General features: G+C 46.2%; 1 long non-coding RNA gene across 1 annotated transcript; it reads right to left on the reverse strand.

Moving 5' to 3' along the window:
• Positions 1-647: 647 nt before the first annotated feature.
• On the reverse strand, positions 648-3,380 carry LOC134430532 (uncharacterized). Its single transcript, XR_010030843.1, has 3 exons — positions 3,036-3,380; positions 957-1,073; positions 648-857 (listed from the first exon to the last, which is right to left on the reverse strand). It is a non-coding gene; the product is annotated as an uncharacterized LOC134430532 (long non-coding RNA).
• Between the last annotated feature and the right edge of the window lie 14,138 nt (positions 3,381-17,518).

Consider the following 17,518-nt stretch of genomic DNA (forward strand, 5'->3'; position numbering starts at 1 on the left):
TTCCGGCTATTGCATTAACATTTGCTGGGGGAAAGGGGGAGCATTGCCTGCTCATCCTTTTCCACATTCCAGCAATACCATAGGGTAACCTGTGGTGCTGGAATCACCATTCCTGGAGGTGTTCAAGAAACGTGTGGATGCAGCACTTAGGCACAAGATTTAGTGATGGACCTGGTAGTGCTGAGTTAACAGATGGACTCAATGATCTTTTCCAACCTAAATTATTCTGTGATTCTAATTCTGCCTTCTGGGGCGTGTGAGCACCTTACATGATAGACTCACGTGTGAGGTTCTTAGTGAATGTGGAGGAAGAAGAAGAAATAACTTTTGTAGCAAGACAGTGGTGACAGAATTTTGACCATAATCTCAAAGTCTGCCAGAGGGATAATCTTATCCCCTTTAATTTTTCTCTTCACTGATGTGACAGTTTTCCAGAGGAACTTTATTTGGCCTGTGGCTTTTCCTTCCCACCATGTGACTGAATATGCTGTGTAATGTGCTTTCATCACAGCACCTCACTGCTGATTTCAACTGATAAGGAGAACAAGGGGATCTAAAATGACTGGCACAGAATGGAAATCACAAAGCAGCATTAAGGCTTAGCTTACAAAGACAAGCCTGCAAATAATAATAAGCAGAGTCATGACTTGAACAAAGGTTTTTTATTTTCCAAGACTGCATGTTACAGTCTATCATTCTTCCCAAAGTGGGTAAAGTTATCACTGATAAGGCTTGTGTATTATATAAAGATGACCCATGTGAAAAGCATGACTTCCAATTGGTTGCTTCCAAAAATGTCTTTTACTGTAAAGTATTTTTGATTCTCTTGTGTAAAAATGCAGAAAGCAGCTGTATGCCTACAGGGGAATAACAAGATATGCTCAATAAGGACAGGACAGTCTTTGCTGTCTCTTAGACAACAACCCATGTGCTCCTTCCCTCCTCTGTCAACATACCTATCTCTGTCGCTGCTGCACTATCCACAGCTTCTCCTGTTTCTTCTTCTTTTGTTTCAGGCCCTTCACTTACTGTCTCACTGAGCAGCTCAGTTTCCACCTGTTCTCCCGTCTCACCTGGGAAGGGTAACCATGGAGATCAAATTAGGATCCACTAAAAAAAGCACCAAGTGTCCCAGCTTCTTTCTGTAAACCTGATTTTGTTTTGTAAGCTCTCCAATGCACATTATCAAGGTATCCCCTGAATGAACTCAGAGAGAACAAACAAGAAAACAAACACTTTTCATCATCCAGCTGAAATATGGTTGTCTCATGCTCATGAAGTTCTCCTAATGCTTTCACAAAACCCCCTTGATGCTGTATCCAAAGGAAATAATGAGTATATTTCTGCTCAAATTGTTTTTTCCTGTATTTTATTTCATAGATGTGCAGTTTTTTTTGCAATTGGAAAAAAAAAACAGAAATAAAAAACATGGTAACATGCAAGTCTGGCTGAAACCCTGCTTTCCCAGGGAAGCTGCTGCCTAACTCATTTCCTCCCATAGCTATGAAAGCATAAAGGGAAAGCAAAACAAATGCTAAGTATCATATGTACCATAGCATCAAAATAGAAAATCCCTTCTTCCTCAGAAGAAAGGAAGAGAGTGCACACAAGTTAAGGCATTCCTTCTACCATGGAAATAATAGGAGCAAAACTCTTTTCCCCAAAAGCTTCATTCGCTCGCCCTGCACACATCACTTGGTGCTAGAGGCCCCACAACTCATCTTCAGACAGACAGACAACTGTAAACATGTTTCTACTGATGAGATGTGACAGCACAAGGTCCAGGGTGTGCTGCTCTTCCTCTGGCACTGCCCTCAGGCTTACAAATGGTGAATAATGAAATTGGAGTTTGCAGCTGGGCAGGATGTGTCTTTAACAGGTGAGCAACCCGTCATTTACTGTTTACATAAAACAAGACTTTATTCCAAAGGATAGATGATTATGTAGAGGACAAAATGTTTTCATGAAGAGACACGGGAGAGGACAAAGCAATCCAACAACCATGCTCAGCTACAAAGGATGTGCAAAGAATGAGATTCATAGAGCCAGTTCAGAGACAAGCAGCAAAAGCCACAGGAGTAGTGGCAGCGTGTGTAACTGGCTCTGGAATTCACACGGATCAGTCCTTCTGCACCTCACACTTCTGCAAGGCCAAAGTGGAGTGAGAATGTCTCCCTGCAGAGAAATACTCCTCATGTGCTTCACTTGCTTGTTCCCTGAAGAAAAGCAACCCCAGGAATGCACCTGAGTCCTTACCGAGCTACTTTGTACCTTTTAGGAGAAATTTGATTCCTGCTGTGTTCATCTTCGGCAAGTGCAGTCCATGTCCTCTGGGCACTAGCCCAAGGAGGAGCATAGCCTGCAATTTCCAGGAAGGAGCACATCTCCTGCTAAAGGTCCCTCCACAGCACATGGAAATCCCATCACCTCAGACACCACTGCTTCCTCACACAGCCTCTCTCCCTACCCAGTCATGTCCAAGCATTGGTGCAAAACCAGCCCGATATCTCTGCACTACTGCTTCTATTCTGCTTGTCTTGTAGCCAAGCTTCAAGGACACACTGGAGATGCCAAGTGTGCATCAAAGAGACGCTTTTTCTTCTACATCCAGCTTTATGTGTGCAGGGACAGTTGGCACATAATTAATAATTAGTAATTTGTAATTTAATTTTTAGTACATGTGAGTAAATAATTGAACGTTGGGCTGCGCAAATATTAAGGAATGTATCTGAGCTACCCAGAGATACAATGTTTTAAATGAGGGGTATGGTGGGACATTTTACCTGCTAAGAACAAAATGAACATTGCATTAAATAGAAGAGGTGGAACTGCTGATTAAATTTATTACAGCTTGGACTTGTAAATCCGAGGCTTCCCCAGCCACATTCTTCTATGCCTCCCATTGTACAGACTCCCTGGACCAAATTCTGACTCCAGAAGCTCATTTGAGGCTCTTAGTAAAGCCAAGAGGACCCACACAGAAGTCCCTGGAGGTAAATTTTGGTCTTCTGAATTTATGAAAGCACAAATATTACCCTCAGCGAGGTGCTCCTCTTCAGCAATATGTACTTTCTCGACGACTTCCACTAGAGAGCTGTCACTGCCCTCTGCCAGCCCACTGTCCTCTGCTGGTTCTGGCGATGGTGCCCCAGCATCTTCTCCTGGCGCTGGCGGCGAGGGGCCCCCGCTCTCCTCTCGCCACACGGAGGGCAGCTCGGAGCTCTCCTCCCCTCCTGCAGGCAGCGGCTCGGTGCCCTCTGGCTCCTCCCTTTTACTGACCGACCCCGTGTGTCCCTCCACGTCCCGGAGCGCGGCCGAAGCCTCCTCTCCCGGCAGCTGCTGGCCCGGGCTGCTCCCCTCCGAGGCCAGGCTCGCCCGCTCTGCGGGCTCCCGCGGGGCTTGGTCAGCTGCAGTCCCATGGTCACCTGCAGTCACGGCGTTTGCACCTGAAGATGCTTTCAGTCGCAGCGGGGCAAGGAAAGGAAAAAGAGAATTACAGATAACTGGTGAATGGGCACATAAGCTGGATGACAACTAAACCCACAGTGAACCACACAAGCAGTACCTGACAAAGAGCTCCCTCCTGGCTGGGGAAAACACTCCCTCCCAGGTCTGCTGCACATATCCAGTAGAGGATGGTGTGGCTCTTACAGTAAAAATAAGTTTTCATTTGATGCATGCAATATATTTTTACATGAAGAGAGCAGACTTGTTTGCAAGTCAATGTTCAATTACATTTTCCCTTTTGAATCTACAGTGCGCAGGTGGTTTGCTGGTGATGGGACACTGCAGGGAAGCACCTTTTCCTACCCCAAACCAAGCACAGCATCAATGCAGGGAGTGTGAGGGAGCTGCTGTCCTGGGCTGTGTGTGAGAAGTTCTGGTGGTACCTTCAGGTGGACTGAATACAACCCCTGAGAACCCAGAGGATGAGCAGTGCTCACCTCATAAAACAAAAACCACTTTGTCTGTCTTTTTCAATACTAAACTACCATTCATACTATGTTTTGTCTAGCAAAGAAAATCAGCAACAGGAAGCCTAAACAAATTAAAACTTCCACTTCTTTCATCTTTCATCAACTTATTGGCTAGCAAAGCAATGGAGTTTGGCAGAAAAAATTTTTGAATAAAGAACTGACAAAATTACTTTGACAGGTATTTAAGGATAAAAGCTGAAGACTCAAAATGAGTTATACCTACCTATCAGACTGACTTACTAACATTCTAATGAAATTCAGTTTGACGGGGTCTTGTACTTAACCTTTTCCTAAAGAATGTCAGGATGAAACCCCTGGTAATTCAAGCATGAAATCTGTTTATATAATAATTACAAAACTGGAAAAACTGTATTTTCTGAGAAAATTATGATTGCAGTGTCAATGCCAGTAAGCAGAACCATATGATACTGTTCACAGATGAACACATCTACACATGTTCATATAGACATAGATGAACAGGAAAAAAGTAGTACACCCTGCTCTTAAAACATCTGCTTGAATATTGCTGCCCTTAAAGTAAGTTTAGAGTTCTTTTGAGACATTCAAACAAAACAGCTCCCCAGCAAGAGTCACCTCGTCAGCATGTGCCTACAGACCCAGGGAAGGATGGCTAAGCCAGAAGAAGAGCAAGAACTGAGAATCTGGACTGTTGAGACAGACAGAAGGCAATTTTGACTATGAGACAGATAAAATCTCATTTGTCCCGGGAACTGTCAAATCATCCAAGTTCCAAACAACCCCTCCAAATCCACAGTGGCATGGCAATTTATAATGCAACAACAGGAGGCAAACTCAGCAATGGGTCTCTGACAACAGACCCCCCACCCAGGACAAGACCCTGCCTCTGACAGGGGGAAGGGCAGAGGGCCCCAGCCCACGGGGCTCAGTGTCAATCTGTCAGGGGAATTCCTCTGTCAACCTGTTCAAGCCCCTTTGCAACCTGTTTACACTCAGTCTCCACTATACCCAATGGGAACGAGGGCTGCAGCCCACTTACACCCCCTGTGAAACACATCTCGGCTGGTTTTAAGCCTGCTGCTGGCCATTTCATCGAGTGGCAGTTCTTGCATTATGAGAAACAGCAAATATATTTCCTTGGTTGCTTTCTCTAGATCTCTATCACACCTTGTCTCCCAAGCACTCCTTTTCCTAAAATGAAGCTCAAGGTGAAACAGATACCAAATCAGAATAGTGAGTAAATGTTAAACTTAAGCTACTCTAAGCAGTGATTAAAAAAGTAATGTATGCTCAGAGACCAGAAATTTGATGTTTCCACATTTTTATTTTTCATCCCTTTAGACACTTTTCACACCTTCACCTTGCTCAGTGCCAGATGGAGAGAGATCATTTAAAGCCTACAGATAGAAACAAATGAGCCATGAAAATTAGCATGTTATACAGAGTTTTAATTCATGTTAGCAGTAAAAGAAACAATTCAAATGTATTATTACTAAGAACCTCCTGCAGCTGCTATAAGCATCAGCCCTATAACTTCCAGCCAGCCCTCTCTACATCAAAATGTTTTATAAAAATTGGATTATGAAATACTGCCATGCAACACAAGATCTGCACTGCTGGAAACCCTGGAAGCATTCCTGCACTCTCATCTGAAATGCAAAGAATTCCCTAATATGGAAAAAATAAATCCTCTCACTAATCTGTTCAATATCTTTATCCCCAAGAAAAATGAATATCATGTGGCAGTCAGCATTCCTAGAATTTCTTCTAGTTTTGTTTTATTTTTAAATTTAAATTTTTTAATTTTTCCTGCTGTAGACTCTTTTAGCTGGAGAAACAAAGAAAAACACAGTGAATGTATGTGGGCCACGGCTACAGTATTTTCTCTTTGCCTTCTTTCCTTTTGGAAAAGCCTCAAAGTTTTATGAGTTACACATCACTGGAAGAAAATGAAATGCAGTTGCCCTTATTAACTTATTTAGAGAAGTTTCTTTCAAATTTTCTTTTCTTATTAAATTGTTAACATATCTGGTTAGTAATTGCCAAATTAATGCAGATCTTTCAGCTGTAATTACAAACTGCATTTCGTCCTTGCTGTGACATTAGTGTATGTATTTAGAACATTTCATGACCTATCCTGCCATGAACATGCTTTTATACAGAATAATTAAAATACTCAGAATAAATTACTTCTGCTGTTACTTTGAACCCTTCAGCGCTCCTTTGCAGATATCATTTAGTGGAGGATGGAAAGGCAGAGGAATTGGTACATTGACAGGTGACTGAGACAGCAGGTACAGCATAAAGAGGTTTCTCCTGATGCTTTCAGCAGATCCGTGCTGGCTCTGTGGGCCACAGACAACGCTCAGCCCATAACCTGCTCTCCTCTCTGCACTCACAAGCCACAGCACCACAAGACAACACATAGAATATAAACCAATGCAAAAACCATGGATGCTGCAGGCACAGTAACACCAACAGATCATAACTCAAGAATACAGGAAAGAAATGCAGTAAAATGAAATGCAAACAACTTTTTTGGGTCTGCCTTCGAGATGTATCTTTCTGGAGAGGACAATTCCTGTAACTGCAGCATTCAGGTTCTTACAGAAGTGTTTCCAAACCTTCCTTGAAGCAAAGAGCTAAATATGATGAACATGGAAACAAAGTTTTGTTTTAGTTTTACTGAATAGCAGGATATTCTTAGGGAACATCCTGCAAATATACCTTGCTCACAAAATTAGTCTGCTGTGACTTGAGCCAATTAAAGCCACATGAACATTGCCGATGCTGCACACTATGTCGGGGTGGATTTTGTAAGAAAAAGGAAGGATAGCGGGGTCAAATATTACTAGTTCATTATTCTTTTAAAGAAGGAAAGAAAGGGCACTAGACTGGCAAGGTTCTACACAAAAAGACCAACAGCAGGACGTATCTGGAAATTAGACAAACAAAAAAAGCCTGCGGAGCGGAGTGGAAGTGACTTAGGCATTCATTCACAAGAAACACCAGTTTCGAAGCCATCACTCACGGGGCGCAGCTCCCTCCTCGGCGCGGGCAGAATTAAAAGCCGAGGCAAGCCCGACGGCTCCTGACCCCGCTTCTGGGGTTTCTGCGGGACGCGCACCCGCGGCGCCTTCCCCGCGACGGGACGGGATGGGACGGGACAGGACGGGATGGGACGGGACAGGACGGGACGGGATGGGACGGGACAGGACGGGATGGGACGGGACAGGACGGGACGGGATGGGACGGGACAGGACGGGACCACCTGAGCGCAGCGCGGCCCCGCATCCCCGAAGAGCTCTGCGGGCTGCCCCCGCCCGGCTCCCCCGCCCCGCTCACCCGGCTGCGGCGGCGGCTCCTGGGGGCGGCTGCGGGCGCTGCTGGAGCAGCCCATGGCGGGGCCGGAGGGCTCTGCAGCCGCTCCCGACGGCCGCCTCGGCTCGGCTCGGCCCGGCTCGGCTCGGCTCGGCTCGGCTCGGCTCGGCTCGGCTCGGCTCGGCTCGGCTCGGCTCGGCTCGGAGCGCGGCTGGCGCGGCCCCGGGCAGCACGGATCTGCGGAGCCGGGGGGCGGCCCCGGCGCTGGAGCCTCCCCCGGCGCTCAGGCCCGGCCGGCTGCCCCGGGGCGGATTCCTGCGCTGTGCCAGGGTGCCACAAGGTGTGAGTGGCAGCCGGAGGGAAGGGACTGCAGGGCCGTGTGCCCCGGAGTTTAACCCTGAGGGTGTGCCCGTAAACCTCGCTAGCAAGCTTGGAGCCCGATAGCACCGAGGAGAGGAGACCCGCAGCCCGGCTAAGAGGGTGCAGGTCTGGGCCGCGGTATCAGACGGACTCGGAGGCCACGCCGATGTGCGGCGGTCCCTGAATGCGGCTGAGCTTGTGAACCTGAGAGTGTGGGGTGTCTGCAGGGAACCCCAGACCGGACCCGGGGAGGGGAGCAGCAGGGCCGGGTTACCTGCACTGGCTGTTTGTAATTTTGGGCATTGCGGGGATGTGCTCGTACACACGCAGGAGCCGCAGCCCCGCCGCCAGCCCTCTCTGCACACAGGAACAGCTGCGGGATGCACCCGTGGGACTGAGAGGGACAGACAGACAGACCCCTGGGGTCTCAGCAACTCGGAGGCAAAAAGGAATCCCTGGTTTGCAGAGTCCTCTGGGTTCAGCAACCACCCTGCAACATCCTTACCACCAGCCTGAAAGGCAAAATAAAGATAATATTTTTATATTTGCTTATAGGCAAATTGACAGATGCCCAGGAATGCTGAGATGACCTAAAAACTTCCCAGACTGTAAGAATGAGGAATCTTTGCCACACATTTGCTTGCATGAGCAGATAATGTATGTATTGCACCCAAGACATAATTTAATTACGTCAAATTTAGACTAGCCATGTGTTCCTCTAAATGAACTTTTTTTATCCACCCATAAATTTATTCAGACAAATCATATTGTATTTGGACATTTTTCCAGGGTTTGTGATGTTCCACAGCCAAGGTATAGCAGTAGCATTAACTCCAATAATTTCTGCAATAGTTTCTGCTTCCTCAGTTTGAATTAATTTTCAGGATGCTTTTAGAAAACAACAGAAAAAAAATCCATTGTAGGCTCTATAGATTTCTATGTAGCTATATATGAGATTACTATGAGACACTAGACACTGAAATGCTGATAACTTTACGATTAGCAAAATGTTGCTCTGTGACAACAAAAGCAGAAGTGCAAAAAGAGGCTTAGCAACTTAAAAATTAATTTCAGAAATATTTAACATTCATGCTGTTGGTGTGAAATCCTTACTGCTGTGGTGGGAGCGAGCTCAGTTCCCTACACAGCACATGGGGATTTCCTGTACAGCACAGATGGAGACACCCAGGCATCCCACTGCTCTGCTGCCACAGGTAGGAAACAGAAGTGCCTGGGACTCTGAAGCTGAGGAAGCCTGACATGCCAGGAAACATACCTGATATCCCACCTTCCTTCTGTGATCTTTCAAAGAACAAACTAAGGAGGATAGACCACCAGGACAGGCTCATCAAACACTGAGCACTGAGGGAAATAAGAAAGGGAAGTTTACATTCAGTTCATTCTCTTGCCTGCAGAGCTTTGTAGCTGCTTCCCTCCCTGTCCTAAGCAAAGGGTGAGCTGTGCAGAGTGCGCCTCCCATCCAGCTGACTGATGCAGCAGAGAAAGGAACTCAGGGTTTGCAAGGCCAGAGAGAGGAGCACGGGGCAGTGTGTGCTGGCAGCAAGGCTCACCCGGGGTGCTCTGTACTTCATGTTCTTTAAACAGCCTTGGATAGGATACAGAAATAGAAATGAGAGCCCAAGGGCATTTTGGCAGGCGACTCCCACAAACACTAATTAACAATGTCCTGGTCTTCCCTCTTCCTGTGTGAAGGAGAAGTTGCATCTTTTGGGCAGGAAGGCTGCGCATAACAGAGCCAGTGCTGGAGCGGGGCACGGCAGGGCCACGCCGGGAGAGGGCTGCACCTCAGAGTTTCAGCCGGACCACACGGCCAGGCCAGGCCTGGCCAACGTGTGCCCTCTGCAGAGCACTCAGCACAGACAGACACAGCCCCCGGGATAGCTACACACTGCCTCTCTGCCACCCTCCTGCCTTCTGGGAGCACGGGATTGCACAGACCTTCTACAGAGTCCCCAAGAAATTAAAGTGACACTGTGGCTGCAGCATGATGTTGGCAGATGAAAATCCTTGGTAGGTTTTCCATCCCATCCCTTCCCCTCGGCAGGGCACCTCTCCACAGACTCTCTGCCTCTAATCCAAACCACACAGAGACTGCCCCAGCTGAAGGCAGTACCTAAGTAGCTAAAAAAACCTCTAAATTTAAGAGCAAATAAATGAAACAATTATATTAAGCTAGTTATTTTATTCAGGATTACAAATTGGGAAATCAAAATTAAATGTAAACTATGAGTATTTAAGGATAGCTGTACATCCAGAGGTAAAGCAACAAATACCTATGACCTCTTATACACAATCAGCCATACACTTCCAAAAGCAAACTTCATGAAGATTTCTCTAAGGCCCTGATAATTTTTAAGTTCTCCAAGCCAGTACTACATGACCAAAGTTGTTCCACTCATTCCAGAGCTCACTAGCTGTTAAGATTTTTGAGTATTTTAGATATTATTCCTACTGCAGCAATTAAATTTATATCTATTTTCTAATAGTCCAAAATCTTGTTAGTTTCCATATCACAGTGATTTTTCAAGATATTATGTTATTCAAAAGTTTTCTTTTTGATGACTTCATTTCTCAGCTCTTTGGGTACAGGACAATCAGTACCTAAACAAGTAATAAAATATTCTAAATTGTTTATTGTGTCAAGTAATCCAGGCCAAATGTTTCACTGTTTCAAATATTTGTAGGTCCATTGAAGGCTGTTCTGTGATGCTGATTTATGAACTGCAGAGAGCTGCCTTCTGAAACAGCTATTTTTGTTTTGCCTGTGATAGTAATGACCTTGAAACTTAGCTCCTAGTACATGCCTTGTAATTTTCTGGAAAGGGGTCAATCTGAAGATTTTCTCATCAAACTAATTACTGTCTTTAGAAATCTGCACCTGTGGATTTCTGCACAATTTGACCCTTAGAAAATGCAGTTTCTCATTGTACTGGCACTGGATTTAAGCTGGCTACACATAGAGGTATAAAAATGCATGTATTTATACATGTATATATTTATGTATGTGCACACACACATACTTAACATGTTTTTATTGGCTGAAAATCTATCCAGGTCTGCAGATATCCAGGTATTTGCAACAGACAGTATTTAACCTCAAGGTTGTCCCTGTTCCCTAATGAGATAGCCTTTCTCCACTTGACCCATTTTCCCCCACAACTCCTTCCTTCCTTCCTTCCTTCCTTCCTTCCTTCCTTCCTTCCTTCCTTCCTTCCTTCCTTCCTTCCTTCCTTCCTTCCTTCCTTCCTTCCTTCCTTCCTTCCTTCCTTCCTTCCTTCCTTCCTTCCTTCCTTCCTTCCTTCCTTCCTTCCTTCCTTCCTTCCTTCCTTCCTTCCTTCCTTCCTTCCTTCCTTCCTTCCTTCCTTCCTTCCTTCCTTCCTTCCTTCCTTCCTTCCTTCCTTCCTTCCTTCCTTCCTTCCTTCCTTCCTTCCTTCCTTCCTTCCTTCCTTCCTTCCTTCCTTCCTTCCTTCCTTCCTTCCTTCCTTCCTTCCTTCCTTCCTTCCTTCCTTCCTTCCGACACTTCCTTCCGACACTTCCTTCCGACACTTCCTTCCGACACTTCCTTCCTTCCTTCCTTCCTTCCGACACTTCCTTCCGACACTTCCTTCCGACACTTCCTTCCGACACTTCCTTCCGACACTTCCTTCCGACACTTCCTTCCGACACTTCCTTCCGACACTTCCTTCCGACACTTCCTTCCGACACTTCCTTCCGACACTTCCTTCCTTCCGACACTTCCTTCCTTCCTTCCTTCCTTCCTTCCTTCCTTCCTTCCTTCCTTCCTTCCTTCCTTCCTTCCTTCCTTCCTTCCTTCCTTCCTTCCTTCCTTCCTTCCTTCCTTCCTTCCTTCCTTCCTTCCTTCCTTCCTTCCTTCCTTCCTTCCTTCCGACACTTCCTTCCTTCCTTCCGACACTTCCTTCCTTCCTTCCTTCCGACACTTCCTTCCGACACTTCCTTCCGACACTTCCTTCCGACACTTCCTTCCGACACTTCCTTCCGACACTTCCTTCCTTCCTTCCGACACTTCCTTCCTTCCTTCCTTCCTTCCTTCCTTCCTTCCTTCCTTCCTTCCTTCCTTCCTTCCTTCCTTCCTTCCTTCCTTCCTTCCTTCCTTCCTTCCTTCCTTCCTTCCTTCCTTCCTTCCTTCCTTCCTTCCTTCCTTCCTTCCTTCCTTCCTTCCTTCCTTCCTTCCTTCCTTCCTTCCTTCCTTCCTTCCTTCCTTCCTTCCTTCCTTCCTTCCTTCCTTCCTTCCTTCCTTCCTTCCTTCCTTCCTTCCTTCCTTCCTTCCTTCCTTCCTTCCTTCCTTCCTTCCTTCCTTCCTTCCTTCCGACACTTCCTTCCGACACTTCCTTCCGACACTTCCTTCCGACACTTCCTTCCTTCCTTCCTTCCTTCCTTCCTTCCTTCCTTCCTTCCTTCCTTCCTTCCTTCCTTCCTTCCTTCCTTCCTTCCTTCCTTCCTTCCTTCCTTCCTTCCTTCCTTCCTTCCTTCCTTCCTTCCTTCCTTCCTTCCTTCCTTCCTTCCTTCCTTCCTTCCTTCCTTCCTTCCTTCCTTCCTTCCTTCCTTCCTTCCTTCCTTCCTTCCTTCCTTCCTTCCTTCCTTCCGACACTTCCTTCCGACACTTCCTTCCGACACTTCCTTCCGACACTTCCTTCCGACACTTCCTTCCGACACTTCCTTCCGACACTTCCTTCCGACACTTCCTTCCTTCCGACACTTCCTTCCTTCCGACACTTCCTTCCTTCCTTCCGACACTTCCTTCCTTCCGACACTTCCTTCCTTCCGACACTTCCTTCCTTCCGACACTTCCTTCCTTCCTTCCTTCCTTCCTTCCTTCCTTCCTTCCTTCCTTCCTTCCTTCCTTCCTTCCTTCCTTCCTTCCTTCCTTCCTTCCTTCCTTCCTTCCTTCCTTCCTTCCTTCCTTCCTTCCTTCCTTCCTTCCTTCCTTCCTTCCTTCCTTCCTTCCTTCCTTCCTTCCTTCCTTCCTTCCTTCCTTCCTTCCTTCCTTCCTTCCGACACTTCCTTCCGACACTTCCTTCCGACACTTCCTTCCGACACTTCCTTCCGACACTTCCTTCCGACACTTCCTTCCGACACTTCCTTCCTTCCTTCCGACACTTCCTTCCGACACTTCCTTCCGACACTTCCTTCCGACATTTCCTTCCGACACTTCCTTCCGACACTTCCTTCCTTCCTTCCGACACTTCCTTCCTTCCTTCCTTCCGACACTTCCTTCCAACACTTCCTTCCGACACTTCCTTCCTTCCTTCCGACACTTCCTTCCGACACTTCCTTCCTTCCTTCCTTCCTTCCTTCCTTCCTTCCTTCCTTCCTTCCTTCCTTCCTTCCTTCCTTCCTTCCTTCCTTCCTTCCTTCCTTCCTTCCTTCCTTCCTTCCTTCCTTCCTTCCTTCCTTCCTTCCTTCCTTCCTTCCTTCCTTCCTTCCTTCCTTCCTTCCTTCCTTCCTTCCTTCCTTCCTTCCTTCCTTCCTTCCTTCCTTCCTTCCTTCCTTCCTTCCTTCCTTCCGACACTTCCTTCCTTCCTTCCTTCCTTCCGACACTTCCTTCCTTCCTTCCTTCTGTCTCCCTCCCTCTCCTTTCTTCTTTTCCTTTCTTCTCTTTCTTTCTCCCGAACCTTCCCGGAACCTTCCCTTCCCTTCCTCATGGTAAAGCTGCTTCAAGGCTGGCTGAAGAAAGGTTTTAATTCAGATCTAGTGGACCTGTGCCTTACTGTGATTCTCAATTCCCAGTAATCTGAAACAGAGAGCTGCATTCTTCTGCCTGACAATACAGGGGATAGTTCAGTGCATGGCCCTGTGAAAATCAGATGAACATGTTTGCATTTGCTGTAAATGCAATGATTATCAGAGAACACAATCTGTCACTTTTAATAGCTCTGATGTGCAAAACTAGAAAATAATGGCTGCAGGTGTTCACACAGCATTGTTGTGTAATTGTGCAGAGACTAGACCAGACTATAAATCAAAGCAGGACTGTACTTTTTGCATATTTTCATCCTTGCCTACACACTGTTCTACACACTGCCTACTGACACTCAGGGGAAGGGGCTAAGCAGGGGTACAGCTTCAGATGTTCCTCTGCATCCCTGGCTGCCAGAGTGATCCCCACTTTCTCTGAGGATCAGCAGCGCTGCCACTTCAGCTTTATAAAGACCTCAGAAGTTCAGAGAATTTAACAGAATGATCCATCCCAGACTGTACCAGAACGTGCCCATGTACTGCTCATTTTCCAGACTTCAGAATGATTTTTTCTCATTCTTCTCTTTCTCTTCTTTCTAACCTTTTCTCTCAGTTAACTATACACTGTCTACGACAGCACACATAATTAGCACGCAAACCTTAGTACCTCATTTTACTGTTCATTGAATTTTCCAGTGAGTAGTGAGAAAAGCTGATGATATTATTACCACTGCATTTGTGGGGGCAGTGCTTGGGGTTCTATAACACAGAGAAGAAGTAGCTTTGGGATTTCTCTGCAGAAAGGTAAGCTGCTTGGATGAACCCACATAGGCACTATGTCCAGTGCTGATTCCTTGCAGCGGCAAGAGACCCCATGGGTGACGCTGGCCAGCTCCATGAACTTGCTTATCTGTCCCCAGGTGTGTGTGCCCCTGCCACCATGGCTTGTTTGCTGATGCACTGCCATTGGTGTCAGTGCTGCTGCAAGAGATTGCCTTGATGCTTTAGGATTTTAGCTTTTATATTTTTCATATATTTGTAATCCTGCAATTCTTTAGTGTATAACTTTAAACTCCATATAGAGTGTCAGCTACTGTCTTCCTCATTTTGGTCAGACAAAACAATTCCTCTCTAGGCCTGGGAATCAGGGCCACCTTTCTGTCTCAGGCCCCAAGAAATGTAAAACAAAAGTGAGTTGGGAGGGGAGCAAACTTGGGATAAATGATTTCATTACCTGAAGCTGTAATTGGAAGATTAACCCCCAATATGCAAATGGGCAAAACTTATAAAAGCATGGAAACCATGACAAGTCATTAATTCTTTTGGGTGTAGACCCTGGGTGGACTTTGTCTGCCTGAAGTGGACCTGAATGCCCTTCAATAAATATAACCAATTTTTATACCCTTAATTTTGTCTGGCCTCTGTTTTTAATTAATCCCAACAAGGAATCACCCTGACTTCCCTTTTTTAGATACACTGAGTTGGTTTCATTCACCTAAAATGAAGTTGGTTTCTAATTTTTGGGATAGGTCAGTGTTCCACCACTGACTTTTCCTGTAGTGCTCTCACTCTTCTACCTCTTTGTACCTCTAGCTGGTGCTTTCTTACACAACCTTGTCAGCATTTTAGTGGGGAAAAGTGGTGAAAGAACTTGAAGACCACTGCTCTCTGGATTAAGTTCTCCCTCTGTGTTGGAAACTCTGCTTCTGGCCTCTCACCAGAGATTAATTAGGCCAGGGTGAGGAGTGGTCCTGCTTTCCCCAAGTACTCTGCATTCCCTGCATGCTCATGTCCCCTGCCAAACTGAGCCCCAGAGCCAGGGGAGCGCCTGGCTCAGCCCCAGAAGGAGCTGATCTCCCTGGCTGAGCATGGTGGGGCAGGCAGGGCGGCTGGATGAGACCACAGTGCCTGCTGCTGGTGCTGGGAGAGTGACACTGCTTTTCCTGAGCTGCTCCCTGGGTCACTCCATCTTGAGACTTGTTAGTTGTCTGCTGCTTCCCTGCCTTTCTTCTATTTCTGCTGTATCACAGCCCCGTTGTGGAGGAGAGTTCAAGATCCCTGAGGGTGTTGAGGGTGCCTGGGTGCCAAACTCTCCCTGATGTGCCTTCCCCCATTCCTTAATCCTCAAACAGCTGCTGTCAAGGCCCATGCACTCCCAGCTGCAATATGCCAACATTACACAGTGGCTGTGTAATACTGTTTAAGGAATTTTAGTGGGGCCAAAGCCTTTTACTTTCTTCTAGTGTAATTTTCATCTGATTTGGACTGGCCCTTTGTCTTTATAAAGGACATTTTATAGACCACAGACCCCAGGAGAGGCCTTCACAGAAGGGAGACCTGGGGACTGAGAGAGACAAATGTGCCCATTTCTGCATGTATTCTCACCACCCCCAGACCAATCCTTATTCCACCTAGATTTAGGGCAGAATTTGGGGTCTAATGACAAAAGTGTCTATCAGAAAGTTCCTTTGGAAATGCGGAGATTTTTTAAAAGCACATTACTAGAAAGAAGCAGTGATATAAACAGCTAAAGAAAGTCGCTCTCTCCTAACGTGAGCGGAGGCTGCAAGGGTGTCCTTGGAAACAGCTCCCTCTCCCGGAGCCATGCACGGCTCCCGCATCTTGCAAGGCGCGTAAAACCTGGAATAGCCCAAAGGAATGGCACCGAGGACTTCACTGAGCTTTATATTCCCTTGCCTGGAATTTCAACAAGGATGAAAGATGAATGTTTCACCAGACCATAACCAACAGAGTAAAAGTATAAAGAGTTAAAAGCAAAGTCACAGTTTGATGGGGAATAACAGCAATGCACCTGATGGCCGGGACAAGGGCAGAAAGTGGAACAGGAATAGAAAGAGTTTACTTTTCAGTTGCCAAAGAAAAGTTTGGAGTATACTTCAAAATTTTTTGAATCATACTCTGTAAAGGGATAGAAATGTGTTTTTTCTTCAATAAAAGATATTGGACTATAGAGACACAACAAAATGTAACATGTTTATATTATTATTTATATACTACATGTATAATTTATGTGCTTAACACAGACGTTATTCCCAGAGAACTCTACCTTTAGAGATGGACAAATGTCAGAGTTTCACTTGTGATATTTCAGCTCCACTTAAGTTTGGTAACATTTTTTCCAACATACCTTTGTCTCAGTGTTACTTTAGATCTTAATTTAGATGCTTAAACTGATCTGTCAAAACCCAAGGTTGTTACCCAGAAAAAAATGATTGGGGTGATGATTTGCATTTTGACCAAAGGCTGCCTGTCACTGAGAAGGATATCCTGTTGGAAATATTTTGGTTAGGTCTGTGATCATACATCAGAAAAAGTTACCATGGAGGTAGCCATACCAGGAGAAGGGCATACAATACATTGCTATAAATTATTTCCCTTATTTGAAATAATACCTGTTAATAAAAGCATACTAGAATAACTGAATGCAACATGTTTTGTTTTGGCTTTTTAGTTTGTTGCTCCATATTCCATATTGATAAATGTGTCACACTTCCTAAGGCCAACAAGCCCACCACTTTGCCGTGCTTGTGCTAACCTGGTGAGTCTAGCAAAACTCCTATGCTAGTTTTGTAATTTTATAAGAAATGTACACACTGTGATGCCTTTCTGGGGCAGTGTCTTAAGAGCATCAAGTCACACCAGCAGCAAACCTGTTGTCCTGTCCCCAGGCTGGATCCCTGAGCATCTTCTAGGGGGATGTCACGAGCAAGCCCCACAGCTCACACTCAGAGCATCCACACTGCTCATCCCTGCAGGCGCCAGCTGAGCTGCTGCTGCTCTCTCTCCTCCCTGTGCCAGCCTGGCCTGCTTGTTCTAGGATGGACAGCACTGTAGGATTGAGAGCAAATGTCCTTGGCCTGAAAATGGCAGCCTCATGTCGCGGCCCTGGTCCTAGACATTGCAGTGTGTGTGTGTGCTCAGTGAAATAATTTTCAAGCTGCTGGTTTCCAGAGTGCATGGAGGACAGGAAGAAGTTTCCCTGCACTGTCACTCTGGCACAGCCAGGGACTGAGCTGCTTGGGGATGGGCTAAGGACACTGCACAGACACTGCACAGCTGGTGGGAGTGCAGAGCCATGGTCCCAGCAAACCCGGGAGCTGCACTGAGGGCACCCAGAGCTGAACCTCTAACATAGGCAGAGT

The sequence above is a fragment of the Melospiza melodia genome, chromosome 1 (genome assembly GCF_035770615.1).
Source record: "Melospiza melodia melodia isolate bMelMel2 chromosome 1, bMelMel2.pri, whole genome shotgun sequence".
NCBI classification, from domain to species: Eukaryota; Metazoa; Chordata; class Aves; order Passeriformes; family Passerellidae; genus Melospiza; species Melospiza melodia.